We start from the raw sequence: 17445 nt of genomic DNA, 5'->3' as shown, positions 1-17445 counted from the left end.
CCTGTCCTGGAACTAGCTCTGTAGACCAGGCTGGTCTCGAACTCACAGAGATCCACCTGCCTCTGCCTCCCGAGTGCTGGGATTAAAGGCCGCCATCGCCCGGCTTGCCTCTTGAGTTTTGAGACTTTTCTTTCTTCTCTTAAGACAGGGTTTTGTTTGTGACTAGCCTGGTCTGAAACTCACCATGTAGACTAGGATGTCCTGGTGCTTGCAATTCTCCTCCTGCCTCTGTCTCTGGAGTACTGAGACCGCATTGTCCCCTATTTGAACTTATTGGCATCCTTTAATGGTTTTCCCTTATTCAAATACGGGTCACAGGAAGGTAAGGGTGCCCTGTCGCTGTATCCTCCTGTGATAATGTGATAATTATTATAGGATCTGACACAAAGTCAGTTCTCAGTAGGAATTTATTGGACGAATGAGTGATTTCTACTTGGTATTTCTTTAGGTCAGTAAGCCCACTATTTGAAAAAAAAAAAAACTTGAAACATTTTTTTATTCTCAAAAAGTTTTTCTGAGGCAGGGTTTTACTTTGTAGCCTTGGCTGGCCTGGGACTGAATATGTAGACCAGGCTGGCCTTGTACTCACAGAGATCAGTCTGCCTCTGCCCCGGGAATGCTGGAATCAAAGACATGCACCGATACCATGGCCCATCCTATTTTTATCATTTTAAAACTATATGTACACGTTTGCAGGTGGTGTTGCAGGTCAAAGGCTTTGGATCCCCTGGAGGTGGAACCACAAGCAGTATGGGCTACTGGACATGGGTTCGGGGTGTGGAACTCAGGTGCCCTGCAAAGCAGTACAGTACCTGCTCCTGACCACTGAGCCCCCTCTCCACCCCTGAGCCCACTACTTTCAAAGAAGCCCACTCCCATTCGTCAGGGGGAAGGTCTCTAATTCCTGTTCACCCCAGCCAGGTGAACAGGAGATTCCCTGTTGCTGAGGTCCAAAGGAAGCCAGTGCTTGTCTGAGCCATTTTGTTGGCCCCCTTTTCTGTGTGTTTAACTGTGTCTGTGTGGGCATGTACGCATGTGTGTTTATGGATGTGTACACGTGTATCTGTACTCCTTCACTGACCAGAGGTCAACGTCAAGTGTTTCTTCCACCCCTCCCCACCTTGCATTTTTGAGACAGGCTCTTTCACTGAACCCAGAGTTCACCTTTCAGGCTAGACAAGGTAGCTAATAAGATCCCCAGGGACACGCCTGTCCCTACCCCTGCAGCACCAAGGTCACAAGTAAGCCCCAACCCAGCTTTCTGACCTGCTGCTTTCACCTCCTGCTGGGATGACAGGCAAGTGCCACCACAATGGTTTTATGTGGCACTGGGGACCAAACCCAGGGCTTCGTGCATGCTTGACACTCCCGCTACCAACTGAATTACATCCCCAGGCCTGCTTGCTTCTTTTGTGTGTGTATACAGATAGGGATCTTACTGTGTAACCCAGGCTGGCCCCAAATCCATCATTCTCCTGTCTTAGCTTCCTCAATTTTAAGTATGCACCTCTCCCCGGACTCGGCTATCGATGGCGGTCACAGCTTTTCAGTTGTCTGGGGCATCTTGAGCCCGGATACAGAAGAGATTCTCTTGGGTTTTGCCCCCTTTGCTTTCTATAGCCTTTACAATGGCATTCTCGAGCACTCACGCATTTTCCTGCTTCCCTTCCTCCTCCTTCTAGCACCTGAGAAGTGCCCAACACAGAGGCTGAGGTAGGGAAGATCCCAGAAACAGCTTCCTCAGCTCCCCTCTCCCCACAAATCCAGCCCATCACCCTCCCAGAGTCAGAGTCATCCCGAGGAGAGAGAGGTCAGAACTTGTCGCGGCCACCGCTGTGGTTCCATCAACTGTCCTCCTGGCTCCGGGTGTCTGAAGAAAAACCAGTGTCCTTGCTGTGACCTACAAGCCTCTGCCGCTACCTCATTGGCCTCCATCCCTAGACAGTGCCCCCCACCACCAAGCCGAAGCCGCTGTTTGCAAGCTGTTTGCAGGCTCCTGCCTGGGGCTTTTACTTCTGCCCTCCGCCCCCCTCCTGACTGCCTTCCCTGGGGAACCACAGGGCATCCTTCCCACTTCGATGTCTCCCCTTGCTGTCTGAGAGTTCCTCCCCAGCAGCCTCTGGCTCCTCCTCAGCCTCCTGGCTCCTTCACCTGCTCTATTATCGCTTCTCTGCAGAGCGACCAAATGGCATGCAATTACTTGTTTGTTCTCTGTTCGCCTACCGGACTGTAAGGCCCCGGAGAGTTCAGGAGGGAGGGAGAGAGGGAGAGAGAGTGGAGGGGAATTAAGGAAAGGAAGGGAGGGAGGGGAGGAAGGAGGGAAGGAGGGAAGGTAGAGTAGATTATCTGGGTGTGCCGGCTGTAATCCCAACACTTGAGAGCTGAAGACAAGCAGTCAGGTGTTCAGAAATCAACCTTGGCCCTCCTCCAGCCTGGGCTGTGTGAGACCCAGTCTGAGACTGGGGGCTAAGGGAGGGGCGGCAAACCAGGCATGGCCTATAATCCTTGTTCTCTGGAGGCTGGGGAATGCTGTGGCTACTGGGATATCAGAACTAGCAAGAGTCTGATCCCCACCACTTCAACAACAACATCAACAAAAAGTTATTAGGGGAAGGCAACACTAACCTTTGTTTGTTTGTTTTTGAGACAAGGTTTCTCTGTGTAGCCCTGGCTGTCCTGGAACTAGCTCTTGTAGACCAGGCTGGTCTTGAACTCACAGAGATCCACCTGCCTCTGCCTCCCAATCCTGCCTGGGATTAAAGGAGTGTGGCACCACCACCTGGCTAACACTAATTTTATCACTGCTAGAAAACCCTAACCCTAATCCTAACCCTAATGAGTTCGTGGGTGAGGCCCTGGGTTCAATCCCAAGGGCACAGACAAAAACCTCAGCAACTGGAACAAGCGTGTGAGGGTCCAGGAAGAGACCCAGAGACCAATGGACTGGAATAGAAAGTCTGGAAATAGAGTGGAGCGCACATGGCATCCGGGAGTTGATAAAGGTGTCCTGGGCAAGTGGACAGGGAGTCTTTAATCCATGAGGCTGGGATAGCCAGGTGGCCAGCTGGGGGGCAAAAAATAGATCTGTGCTCTGAGAGAACACCAGGATGAACCCCAAAGGATCAAAGATTCAAATGCTAGAAAAACCCAAAATAAAACCATAAAAGTGGAAAGGAAAACTCGGGGAGGATTTAATCTCACAGTGAAAAAAGTCTTACGATGACCGAAAACACAGTCAGGAAAAAAAAAAAAAAAGATTGATAAAAAGCAACACACAAAAACCCTAAACTCCTGCATGGGAAAACACTATAAATCAAGTTATAAGATGAATGGCAATCAGGGAGAGAGGGTGCATTGACGGCTCGGATCACAAAAGGCTGCTTTGCTAATTTATAATGAGTTCTTGGAAACTGAGGGGAATGACCAGCAGCCTGGTAGAAACCCAGGCCCAGTCTGCAGCCTGATGGTTCCCAGAAGAGCAAACACAAACAGTTTTGCACATGGAAGCAGTGCCCGCCTGGCTGGCAGGCACAAAGCCCAGGCTGGGTTCAATCCCCAGCACCCCTAAACTACAGAGTGAGTGTAAGACCGGCTTGGAATCCCTGAGAACCTGTCTCAAAACAAAGAAAGGCCGGTGCTGGAAAGATGGCTCAGGGGTTAACAGCAAAGGCACCCGTTGCGAGACTCACTGCTATCTGTAACAGCAGTTCCGGGGGATCCGACGCCCCCTTCTGGCTTTTATGGGCACTGCACACAGAGCACTTCTACATGCTTGTTGGCAGCAAGCAAAAAAAAAAAAAAAAGACTTTTTTTTTTTGTTTGTTTTGTTAAAAAGAGAAGCAAGTCCTGTCATTCATGTGTACATAAATTGGCAAAGGCTTGAAAAGGGCATTTAGGCAGAATCCATCAAAATTATAAAACGTCCAAATATCCCTATTTCTGGGAATTTTTATCCTTCAGATTTTCTTGAGTGAGAAGGAACAGAGGGAGGAAAATGTTCTCCACAATATACCAGCAAAGGCACCGTGAAAAGACTGGGAATGGACCACATGTCCATCTGGAAGAGGATGGGGTTCATAGAGCCCAGGCTGCCCAGGCAGGGGAATACTATGAACTGACCAAAAAGAACAAGGAAGATGGCCAGGCGGTGGTGCACACCTTTAATCCCAGCACTCGGGAGGTGGAGGCAGGCGGATCTCTGTGAGTTCAGGCCAGCCTGGTCTACAGAGCTAGTTCCAGGACAGGGCTGTTACCCAAGAGAAACCCTGTCTCAAAAAACCAACCCCCGCCCCCCCCAAGAAAAAGAACGAGGAAGATGGGTACAGTGGCATATGTATGTAATCCCACAACTTGAGATGCTGCAACTGCAACAGCCGGAGCTACATAGAGAAATTCCTCTTGCTCTCTAAAAGAGGGTTGCCTAGAATGGAGTTTAGTAATAGAACATTTGCCTAGCGTGTGCAAGGCCCTGTGTTCAATCCAAACATTAATAAATAAATAAAGTGAATGAGACCCATACATCCCCAGGGTGGGGGGGTGTAGTTTATTTGGTAGAGAGCTTGCCTAGCGTGGACAAAACCTTGGATTCGGTTCTTAGCACCACATAAAGCCAGGGGTGGTGGCCTGCCTCTGTAATCCCAACACTCAGAAGTACAGGTAGGAAGAACAGAAGTTCAAGGTCACCTGTGGGTTAAATGTTGCGTTCAAGGACAAAACGAAGTCATAAATCTCATTACACTCCTTAGAAGCTCCTGGGTGGCTTCCTATGACCTTCACAGCAAAAATCCAATATCTTCACCGTGGCTCTCAAGCTCGCCAGCATTGGCGTCTATCTCCCTCACCAGCTGTTAGCTCATTACGCCCCTTCCCAGTCTCGCCTAGGGATCCCCACACTCCAGGGCCTTTGCACCGGCTCCCTCACCTGCCTTTGGTCCCTGTTCGCTCTACAGGGGAGGCTTTCATTCACCCAAGTGTTTGTTTTCCTAAGAACAGCCTTTGCTGACAGCCCTGACCCCCCCCCCCCGCCGCTTTTCCTTTCTTCTTCAAAGCGCACACCTCCCCCGACAGTGTGGTGTCTGTCCACCGTCTCCTCCCACGGCTACGGCCCAGGAGGGGAGGGGGAGGAGCCGTGTTCACAGCTGGAGCCACCATCCCCAGCAGAACCTCACACCCGTCTGCCGCTGAGAAGCCAAGACGCCATCTGCAAAGCTCAGCACGGTGCTGGCCTGTGTAGAGGTTCTGTAAATGTGACTCCCCTGGGACACTATCACCCTCTCCTCACCCCTGTTTATCCAGGAATGCCTCTCACGTGACCACACAGGCTCCTTCTCTGGGGTGCCCCCCCCTCTCTCCCAGCTCTGCTCTCTCCTTTCCAAGTGACCTTCACATTTGGCTGTTGACCTAAGGGTGTGACTTGTCTCCTCCAGGAGACAAAGGCTCCCCTGTGTGGGAACTGTGGGAACTGGGCCGCACCTCCCCGGCTCCCTCCTTTCCCAGAGCTCTGCCTAGGGAGCTGTCTGCAGGGACCACTATGTCATTTCCTGACGACTCCAGTGAGGAATTCCCCTGCCGCCTAGTTCCTCTCTTGTCAGTAAGTCCCTTCTGCCGTCTAACTGGAATCACTTCTGCAACCATAAAGAATTAATTTCCTCTTTGTTTCCGGAGGGCTTCTCAGAGAAACTGGGCCAGGGGTTTTTCATGTGTCAAATTTTGTTGGCTGTCAGGGGCTGGGAAGTGGCTCCTTACTAGAAAGCCTCCAATCTGGGGTCTCAGGCAGAGGAAGAGTAGCTAACTACTGTTTTCTGCTGTTTTCCTTGCAGTGCTGGGGACAGACCTCAGGGCACTGGACTTGCTAAGCAAGCTCTCTACCAGTCCCTCCCCCTCCTTCCTTCATCCACCCATGCGTTAAGTGAAAATAGATCGTGAGAGAGGCACCGACTCTGTGTGTAGTCCACAGCATCTCTCTCAGATAAGAACAGTGCATACGTGTGTATGTCTGTGTGTGCGCGCATGCATGTGTATGTCTGTGTGTGTGCACGCATGCATGTGTGTGTGTGTACGTGTACATGCGTGTTCACTCTGCCCTTACCTGGCCCCTCATGTGTGTCATCTCACTTCATCATGGAACCCATGTTGTTAACACATGCATTTCACAGATGAGGAACCTGAAGCTTGCAGACTTTGCGTGACTAGTTCAAGGTCCCACTGCCAGAAGGAAGACTGAGGGTGTGTCTAGGGGCCTGCCAGTGATAGAAAGACAGCCTCTGCCGGTGTTGCACACTGATTGCTAGCTGTGATCTGAGCAAGCCTCCATGGCTCTGCAGCCAAGAAAGGAGCCAATGCAGCACAGCAAACAGCAGTCACCAAGAAAGGAGCCAATGCAGCACAGCAAACAGCAGTCACCAAGAAAAGAGCCAATGCGGCACAGCAAACAGCAGCTGCAAGATTTGGCACATTGTCACAGGCACTTGTCAAAGGGGGTCCAACACCACCTATAGCTGGCATACACCTCTTCCCCCATGTCACCCCGACATCTTTCCTAGCACAGACCGAGTACTCCTGGCCACAGATCTCACGGGGTGCAGAAAACCTTGGAGGCCTTGGGAGCAAATAGGCAACTTTAGCCCAACAAGGCTCCAGTATTCAAGAACTCCACCAACCCAATTAGCATGAGAGACTAGCTGGGTGTGATGATACACTTCTGTAATCCCAGCACCTCAGAGGCTGAGGCAGGAGGATTGTCAGTTTGAGAATAGCCAGGGCTACGTGACAAGATGCTTTCTCAACCATAAAAAAAATCAGGAGAGTCTGCACAGACTACTAGGGGACCTCAGGGAGGCTCCCTACTTCTGTAGGAGTTCCATTCCTGGAGGAGGGCTCCTGGGGAAGAGACATCTGTCCACACAGATAAAAGGTTGGCCAGGGCAGCTTGTACCTAAAAGTCCCAGAGCTCAGAGAAGATACTCCACACAGGGTCTTGGAGACCAACAGCAGTTGTTGGTCCCCAAGGCTGTGGTCACAGCTTATCCCTATTGTCTATGCTGAAAGACTGCTATGGCTGGACCTGTCCTGGGGGACAAGAGAAAATGCATATTGGCTTCCCAAAGACCTCTTGAATCCCCAGATCTTAGCAAGCTCAGAGTTGAGAGAGGGACCTTTTGGCAGCAGCTTGAAGGTCGTACATACCACCCACTCCTATTTGCTCACCTCAAAGTTCCTTCCTTCCCTAGAGAAGACACGTTTATTTTTGATACAGGGTTTCTTTGTGTAGCCTCTGGCTGTCCTGTAACTTACTCTGTAGACCAGGCTGGCCTTGGCCTTGAACTCAGAGAGAAGACTCTAACAGTCACCAAAATATCCCTTTTCCTTCTGAAGTAGTTCAGGTTCCCCTGGACAGATTCAACCTTCCTCATCGTATCCTGGCCTCCCTCTGAAATCCTCTTAGGTTCTCTCGGACTTCTCCAAATATCCCAAACCTTCTGAGATAACCCAGTCTCAGTGGAATTTTTTTTTCCAGGAAGACATTACATTTATTTATTGGGTGCGGATGCAGGCGGGTGCACATCTTCTCATCCCAGCATGCGTGGGGAGGTGAGAGGGCAACTTTCAGGAGTTGGTTCTCTCCTTCCACCATGCAAAGCTTGGTGGTAAGTGTCTCTTTACCTGCTGAGCAGCCACCTCACTGACCTATTCTGAGGATTTCCTTAGACGCAGTTGTATGATAATTCAGTCATTTCGGATGACCTCCAGCCCCTAAGAGCATCCTCCTCCCTGTTAAACTCTAACCTCGCCAGAGTGTGCTGTGCCCTTATTGTACCAGTCTGGACCCTGCTGGAATTCACCAGTCCTCCTGGCCTCCTGCACATGGCATTGAGAGAGTAAACATCCTGGTGGGAGGAAGTTGGGCAGAGGCCACGACAGGCTTCCTTTCAGCCCTGCAGCCCCACAGAACTTGCCAAAATCCACCGGGAACAGAAATATGATAGCGGTTACCAAGTGTAGGGGGCTGCCTGCTTTGGACCTGCCAGGACAGCATGTCACGAGCTCCGTGGGTTGCGTCAGCCCTGTAGGTACAGTCCCAACACTGGCCCAGGTTCCCTAGTGTGTGCCTTTGAGACAGCATGAGTCTTGATTTTAAAAAGAAAAGCTGCTAGAAACCAGATGTGCTGGCTCATGTTAGCAATCCTTGCACGCAGGAGGCTCAGGCAGTGGTAGAGTTATGAGTCTGGGGACAGCCTAGGTTATACAATGCTAAGCCAGCGTTGGCTAGAGAGTAACACCCTGTCTTTAAAAAACAAAACAGCTGGCCGGGCGGTGGTGGTGCACGCCTTTAATCCCAGCACTCGGGAGGCAGAGGCAGGTGGATCTCTGTGAGTTCGAGACCAGCCTGGTCTACAAGAGCTAGTTCCAGGACAGGCTCCAAAACCACAGAGAAACCCTGTCTCAAAAAAACCAAAAAAAAAAAAAAAAAAAAAAAAAAAAAACACACACACACAAAAAAAAAAAAAAAAAAAAAAAAAAACAAACACACACACACACACACAAAAAAAAAAAACAAACAAAACAGCTAGGAGCTGGAGAGATGGCTCAGTGGTTAAGAGAGATGGATCACTCAGTGGATGCTCTTCCAGAGGACCCAGGTTCAATCCCCATTACCCACTGGCTGTTCACAACTGTCTGTAACTCCAGTTCCAGGGGATTTGACAGCTTCACACAGACATACATGCAGGCAAAATAAATAGAACAAAATAGCAGGGCATAGTGGCACATGTCTTTAATCCCAGCACTTGGGAGGCAGAGGCAGGATGAGCTCTGTGAGTTCAAGACCAGGTTGGTCTATATAGTGAGTTTCAAGAGAGTCAAAGTTATATATATATATATTGAGATCCTGTTTCAAAGAAACGAAAAACAAATAGACAAAATAGAAAAATCTCTGTGTACCTTTCCATAAGTGGCATGGGGAGCCAACAAGAAGAGCTCACAGGAGCTGAGTCTGGTGTCTCAGCCTGTAAGCCCAGCACTCAAGAGGCTGTAAAGCCAGCATGAACTGTATAGCAAGACCCTGTCTCAGAAAATGAAGAAAAAGGAGGGGGGTTAGAAAAGGGAGAAAATACTACCTGCCTAGAATTGCTGAGCTTGGGCACAAAAGGCCAGAGCCCAGCAGGTGGGTAAAGGCTTGTCGGTAGAATCACCATGGAGACCCATCTTCTGCCCATCGATGGGGGCAGCCCCTGTGTCGGCTCACCCTGTCACCTCCTGACACCAACTACCCTGCTGCTAAGCTGTGCTGATGACTGCGGATTTGCTCCCAAGATGAAAGCTGGCCTGTTCAAGCTGCTGCATCTGGCCAGAGCGCTGCTGTCTGGAGCTCCCCACGTACATGTCGTCTCTGGCATTAGAGTCCCTGAGAGAAAAAAATCACCCATAGACCACCTGCTCTTTGTCCTTCAGCATCCCCCTAGAGGTAGAGAACATGTGTGTGTACACATCTTGTACGTGCATATGTAATATGTATGTATACCTGTGTTGTATGTGCATATGTATGTGTATATGTATGTGTGTTGATTAGCTTTGGTTTGGTTCCCTTTGAGACAGGATCTCACCATATAGCTGGCTTCAAACCCAGAGATCTGCTCCAAGTGTTCGGTTTTTCTAGTTTGTTTGTTGTGTTATTTTGGCTTTTTTTAATGTGTTTTTGCCTCACTATGTAGTTCTGGCTGACCTGGATTGTTGGAGGAGGATGCTTGTTTTGTTCCCAGCTGCTTAGCCCCAAAGTAATCGCACAGAAACTGTATTAATTAAATCACTGCTTGACCCATTAGCTAGCTTCTTATTGGCTAACTCTTACATCTTAATTTAACCCATTTCTATTCATCTGTGTATCGACACGTGACTGTGGCTTACTGGCTAAGGTTGCAGCGTCTGTTGGGGGGGGTGCTATATGGCTTCTCTCTGACTCTGCCTTCTTCCTCCCAGCATTCAGTTTAGTTTTTGCTGACTACCTAAGTTCTGCCCTATCAACAGGCCCGAAGCAGCTTCTTTATTAACCAATGGTATTCACAGCATACAGAGGGGAATCCTACATCACTGGATCTCACTATGTAAATCAGGATGGTCTTGAACTCACAGAGATCCTACTGCCTCTGTTTCCCACATGCTGGGATTATGCACATTCACCACCATACCCGTCCTTACTGTTTTGTTTTGTTTTTGTTTTCCCAAAAGAACTCAATTCAAGGTTCACATGTCACATGCAGTACCAACTCCGTCTTATGACACAAGACTGTCACCCTGGCCTGCTCCTTTCTGACAGCTACCTTTTTCTTCTTCTGTTTTTAAATCGCACACGTGTGTGTATGTGTGTTCATGGGTGTGAATATGGGTACATACATGCTGCAGTGCATAGGTGCTTGTCACCTCAGGTGACAGCCTCACTTTCCACCTTGTCTAAGATAGAGTCTCCTGCTTTCCTTGACCTGTGCATCAGGCTAACAAGGCTCTCAAGCTTCTAGGGATTTCCATCCCCACCCCCTCCACCTCACCATAGCAATGCAAGACAGGGTTTCTCTGTGTAGGCTTTGAACCCAGAGATCTGCCTGCCTCTGCCTCCTGAGTGCTGGGATTAAAGACATGTGCCATCAGGCTGGCCTTATTAAACTCACTATGTAGCCAAAGATGGACAACTACTTTTTTAAAAATGTTTTTCTTGATTATTTATTATGTATACAATATTCTGCCTGCATGTATACCTGCAGGCCAGAAGAGGGCATCAGATCTCATTACAGATGGATGTGAGCTACCACGCGGTTGCTGGGAATTGAACTTAGGACCTTCGGAAGCACAGTTAGTGATCTTAACCTCTGAGCCATCTCTCCAACCTCCAGACAACTACTTTTTATTTAATGTGAATTGATGTTTTGTCCACATATGCATGAGGGTGTTAGATCCCCTGGAACTGGAGTTATAGACATTTGTGGGCTGTCATATTGGTACTGGGAATCGAACCTGGGTCCTCTGGAAGAGCAGTTAATGCTCTTAACTGCCAAACCATCTCTCCAGCTACCCCCCATCCAACTACCTTTTAAAGTGTGCTGGCAATGATCTCCAGACTGCAGACAGGTCCCTCACAATGATGGTTACCCCAGTCCTCTCTTGAAATTGGAAGTGGTGTGAAGCAGAGGCTTGTTTCTATAAAGGACCAGAATATAAATATTTTTGGTTTTGCTGGCCATCCGGTCTTGGTTGCAGCTCCTCAGCTCTGTCATGGTAACATGAAAGCTGCCGTGAGCAACACATAAATGGAGCCTGGCCGCGTTCCCAACTTTGTTTATGCACAGTGCAATTTGGTTTTAACTTAATTTTCAAATCCCCTGAAATATTATTCTTTCTTTCTTTTTTTTTTTGTCTTTTTTTTAAGTCATTTAAAAACGTAAAATTCCTTTGTTAAGGAGCCACTGAGATGGCTCAGCAGGAATAGGTACTTGTCGTCAGCCCTCAGCACCTGAGTTCCATTTATTAGACATGCATGGTTGAAGGAGAGCACTGGCTTCCTCAAACTGTCCTCTGACCTCAGCCATCCCCAAACAAACAAATTAATTAGTATAATGAGAAACTTAAAATATACCTGCTGGTCCAGGGAATTGAACAGGAGCATCTTTTGAACCCAGCCTGAGCAACATAAAATTAACCTGTCTGTCTCTGAACTTACTTTTCTTAGCTCACTGGCTACACACAGAGTCAGGCAGAAGAGCATAGTTGACTTGATCATGTGATTTTTGCCCAGTGTCTGTGTCGGTAAAGAACACTTCCAGGCCAGACAGGCAGGCAGTGGTGGTGTACACTTTTTTTTTTTTTCCAGACAGGGTTTCTCTGTGGTTTTGGAGCCTGTCCTGGAACTAGCTCTTGTAGACCAGGCTGGCCTCGAACTCACAGAGATCTGCCTGCCTCTGCCTCCCGAGTGCTGGGATTAAAGGCGTGAGCCACCACTGCCCAGCTGTGGCATATACTTTTGATTCCAGCACTTGGGAGGAAGAGGCAGGCAGATCGTTGTGAGTTCAAGGCAGGCTTGGTCTAAAGATAGGACAGTCAAGGCTACACAAAGAAGCCCTGTCTCCTCGAAAAACAAACAAAAAACAAAAACAACAACCAAAAAAGAAAGAATGTTTTGCTTCCCAGTGACGTATATCCTTTCCAGTGACCAGCAGCTGCTGGCCACCAGTGCAGCACCTTGGTCAGCCGGATCTGGGGCGGAAAGAGGAGACCCATTCTTGGCCCACACCACGGTGTCCACTGACACCCTCACACTGTGTGAGCAGGCTGCTCTTTAAACACCGCCACCACCCTTGGTGGTTTTAGCACCTTCCCCCACTCATGTGCTGAAGCCCCCCTCCCTCCCCAGTGTGAATGACAATATTTCGAAAGAGGACCTTCCCAGGAACAACTAGAGTTTAAATGAAGTCATCAGGATAGGACTTTAACCTAAAGGATTAAGGACTAGGGTATTTACCAGGCAAGACCCCAAAGGGCTTGCTATCGCCTGACCGTGTGACCTTTGACCATGTGTCAAAGGCAGCTAAGTACAACACAGGCATCCTGCCCTCACCAGCACCACCCCTGCTGGGCCTTCACCTGGGCCTTGGAGACCCCAGAGCTGTAAGAAGGCTCATTGTGTAGTCGGTATTGTTTCCTCTTAGCCAAAATGACTAAGACGGCATCATTGGCAAGTCTTTTTGTATGCTTATTTGGTCTTCGCCTTTTTTATTTGGTTTATTTGAGATAGGGTTTCACTATGTAGCCCTAGAACTCACTCTGTAGACCTGGCTGGCCCCAAACTCACAGAGATCCGCCTGTTTCTGACTCCCAAGTGCTGGGGTTAAAGGCATGCGCCACTGCCATCAGGCTATGTTCTTCACTATTTTTAAATATCCTTTTATAAAGTGTGTGTGTGTGTGTGTGTGTGTGTGTGTGTGTACACGCTGCTAGAATCAGTTCTTGCCTTCCATTATGTGGGTCCTGGGGGTTGAATTTGGGTCACCAGGCTTGGTGACAGGCACCTTTATCCACTGAGCCATCTCATCAGCTATGTTTTTTTTTTTGTTTGTTTGTTTGCTGTTAGCTTTTGAGAATGGATTAGGCATAGACTCACAATCGTTCCAATTTAGCCTCCCAAATGCTAGAGTTACAAACACAAATCAGTGTGCCTAGTAACAATTTTTTTGTGTGTGTGTTTGAAGAGTCTTGTATAGGCTAGCCTCTAACTTGCTAGGTAGCGGAAGCTGGTCTTGAACTCCTGATCCCTTTTCTGCTGCTGTTGTTTTGTTTTTTTTTTTTTAAAGATGTATTTATTATGTACACAGTATTCTGCCTGTATATACATCTGCATGTACAGAAGAGGGCACCAGACCTCATTACAGATGGTTGTGAGTCACCACGTGATTGCTGGGAATGAACTCAGGACCTATGGAAGGGCAGCAAGTACTCTTAACCTCTGAGCCATCTCTCCATCCCACTGTTGTTGTTTTTCAAGACAGGGTTTCTCTGTAGCTTTGGAGCCTGTCCTGGAACTCACTCTGTAGACCGCCTCAAATTCAGCGATCTGCCTGTCTCTGCCTCCCACTCCCAAGTGCGGGGATTAAAGGCATGCGCCACCACTGCATGACTCTTTTATTCTTTTCTATTTTTTCTTAAACAACAAAAAACATTCTGGAGACTGGGCAGCCTCCAAATATGGAGTCTCCAGGTACGGTTCATGCTACAGCTTCTTTGGGCCTCTTGACAGTCAGTGTCCTGGCCTAGGCTCACACCTCCACGGTATTTTTCTCAAAAACAAAAAAAAACAAAAAAACAACAACAAAAAAAACGGACCATGGTTCCTCAATAAAATATGACATAAAAGTTAAGAGAATGGGCCAGCAAGATGACTCTGTGGCATGCCACTTTGTGGCCAGGTTTGACAATCTGAGTCTCATTTTAGGGATTCCTCCCCCCTCCCCGTGCTAGAAGTCGAGAACCAACTCTTAAAAGTTTCCCTCTGGCAGGAGGTGGTGGCGCACACCTTTAATCCCAGCACTAGGGAGGCAGAGGCAGATGGATCTCTGAATTTATGGCCAGCCTGTACTCCAGAGAGAGTTCTAGTACAGCCAGGGCTACACTACATGGAGAAACCCTGTCTCAAAAAGACAGGGGGGAAAAAAAGAGGCTTGTATCCAGAATATACAGCCAGGCAGTGGTGGTACATACCTTTAATCCCAGCATTTGGGAGGATCTCTGAGTTCGAGGCCAGTCTGGTCTACAGAGCAAGTTCCAGAGTAGCCAGAGCTACACAGAGAAACCCTGCCTTGGAAATTAACTATGGGGCTGAAGAGATGGCTCAGAGGTTAAGAACACTTGCTGCTCTTCCAGAGGTCCCAAGTTTAATTCCCAGCAATTGCATGGTGGCTCACAACCATCGGTAATGAGCTTTGTATGTCCCGCAGGCAGAACACAGTATACATAATAAATAGTAAATAAATTTTCAAAAAAGAAAAAGAAAAACAACAATACAGAGTAGCCCTCTGACCTTCATACTCGCACCTTCCCCTGCTACAAATAAATAAACAGGAACCCAAGAGGTCAGAGGTGACGTGGAAGATAAAGGCATTTGAGGTCAAGCCTGACACCTGGATCCAATCCCTGGAACCCACATGGTGAAGTAGAGAAGTGATTCTCTTAAGAGTGACTTACACACACACACACACACACACACACACACACACACACACACACACACCACATTTATGGCTGCAAAAAATAGATAAAGGCATTTGAGGTCAAGCCTGACACCTGGATCCAATCCCTGGAACCTACATGGTGAAGTAGAGAAGTGATTCTCTTAAGAGTGACTTACACACACACACACACACACACACACACACACACACACACACACACACCACATTTGTGCATTGCTGCAAAAAATAGATATATAGTAATAAAAAAACCAAATGAGTATGACTTTAGGTTTCCCTTGGGAAACAGATTCTCGAACATGTTTCTATCTAGCCTGAGAGGTTAGGTCTGTGACAGGGAGAGATGGTTGGTGCAAGAGAAGGCATATAGAAGATCTGAGCCCCTGGGAGGTTAAGTGTAGTGCAAGTTCGCTTTATGATGTCTCTCTGGCCAGGCCCACGTAGCTTCCTCCTGAAGTCATGCAGTCATGGCCCTGGTCTTATAGTCTGTGGCTTCTCCTCCTCCTCAGGGAAGGTGGGTGCTTGGGTCCTTGTAGGATGGGCCTCAAGGCAAGCCCTGGATCTTCGGGACTTTGCCAAGAGGACTACAGAATGTAGCATGAATTCTAATTGGTTTTCATAATTAAAACCCTGAGTCAGATATTAGGGGGTGAAAGCTGAAAGATCAGAGAAGCAGAGCAGCCAGCCCCTAGTTCTTTTTTTGTTTGTTTGTTTGTTTGTTTTTTCGAGACAGGGTTTCTCTGTGGTTTTGGAGCCTGTCCTGGAACTAGCTCTTGTAGACCAGGCTGGTCTCGAACTCACAGAGATCCACCTGCCTCTGCCTCCCGAGTGCTGGGATTAAAGGCGTGCGCCACCACCGCCCGGCTCAGCCCCTAGTTCTTACCTCTGTGAAATTCTCAGACCAAATAGGGTATCCTCAGACTGAATCCTGTCTCCTCCTGCCTTAGATTCCTCTCTCTGCCTGGCCATATCCCTTCCACTCTCCACCTCCCTGGTGCTGGGATTAAAGGTGTGGGCTACCACCTCCTGGCTCTATTTCTCTTTTAGACTGATTCCTTCTCAGGTAGCCCAGGGTGGCCTTGAACTCAGAGATTAAAAGTGTGTGTCACCACTGCCTGACCTCTGCGGTTTACTAGTGTGGCTAGCTCCACACTCTGATCTTCAAGCTAGCTTCTTTTGTTAAGGCACAAACAAATCATCCATGTGCTGAGCGGTGGTGTTGCACACCTTTAGGAAGGCAGAGGCAGGCGGATCTCTGTGAGTTCAAGGCCAGCCTGGACTATAGAGCAAGTTCCAGGACAGGCTCCAAAGCTACGCAGGGAAACCCTGTCTTGGAAAAAAAGAAAAAGAAAAAAAAAGAAAGAAAATAAAAAGAAATTGCCACAACAGGACCAATGACAGGGAACCCAAGCTGACTAAAAACGGAAGTAGCAACAGGAGACAGAGGACAGGAGGCAGGCAGGCTGGCTTTGACTTTTGCTTTTGGTATCAGCTTTTGGAAATGTTTTAAAGGAACGTGAACATAGGGCGGTGAGGGACTCAGACTTGATGGGAGAAGTAGCAACCGCAACAGACTCATCCTGAGGCTTCTTGGACCAGAGCTTTGTTCTATGCTATAAGACTGTGGTAGAGCCAGGCGGTGGTGGCGCATGCCTTTAATCCCAGCACTTGGGAGGCAGAGGCAGGAGGATCTCTGTGAGTTCAAGGCCAGCCTGGTCTACAAAGGGAGTTCTAGGACAGGCTCCAAAGCTACAGAGAAACCCTGTCTCGAAAAACCAAAAAAAAAAAAAAAAAAAAAAGACTGTGGTAGATTCCACCCCAGATCCCTAGCCCAGCACGGAGCGTGACTCAAGCATTTGAAGTCTGATTGAAGGGATAAGTGAAGGGGTGATAGCAAGCACAGCATTGACCGTGTGGCACACACTTGGTGTGACAGCTATCAGATTTCTCCCAAGATTTCTGTAAGTGGGGTCTACTGTGACTTTTGTTTTACAGATGAGGAAATGAGGCGCAGAAAGCAAGCCCAACAGCTTGTCTGAGGGAAACAGATGGAGGAAGAGGTAGTCTGTCTACCAGGTAGCATGGGCCAGAAGTTTGTGGTCAGGAAGGCTTCTCTGAGGAGGGAGCACGCACAGTAAACAACTGGAAGGAGCCAGTTCCAGACCGGCAGAGGGAAGAGTGCTCCAGCCAAGAGTTAGGAGTGCTCTGTGGGAAGGGGGTGAACATCAGGAGAGGCCCCTAGGGGACAACCAGGAGCTGGATTCGGAAGAATCACAGAGGAATCTTGATAGCTGGAAGATTTCCCCCCAAATCAGCGTGTGTCTCTCTTTCTCCCCCTCGTCTCTCTTCTCCCTCCTATCTTTTCCTCCCCTTCCTCTCTCCTTTCTCCTTATTTCCCTTCCAAATTGTACCTCTCATCCTCCCTTGTCCTTTCCTCCCCTCCTCTCTTGTCTTCTCTCCCCTTCTCCCCTATTCTCTGCCTTCTCCTGTCCTGTCTCCCCTGCCTCCTTCTCTCTCTTTCTCACTCTCTCTGTCCTCCTTCTTTTCCCACCCCCTCCCCGGAGGTAGAGAGGCCAGCTGTGCTCTGGCTGGTCCCCACCCACAGGACTCGAGTGGTCCTCTTGAGTAGCTGGAGTGCTACTCAGCTGCTGTGACCGTCCCTTTTGTATCTGGGCTCCCTATGGCTGGAATCCCATGGGCCACGCTAAACATTTATTTG

Source organism: Microtus ochrogaster, chromosome 10 (genome assembly GCF_000317375.1).
Source record: "Microtus ochrogaster isolate Prairie Vole_2 chromosome 10, MicOch1.0, whole genome shotgun sequence".
NCBI lineage: Eukaryota > Metazoa > Chordata > Mammalia > Rodentia > Cricetidae > Microtus > Microtus ochrogaster.
This window is presented reverse-complemented; position numbering follows the sequence as displayed.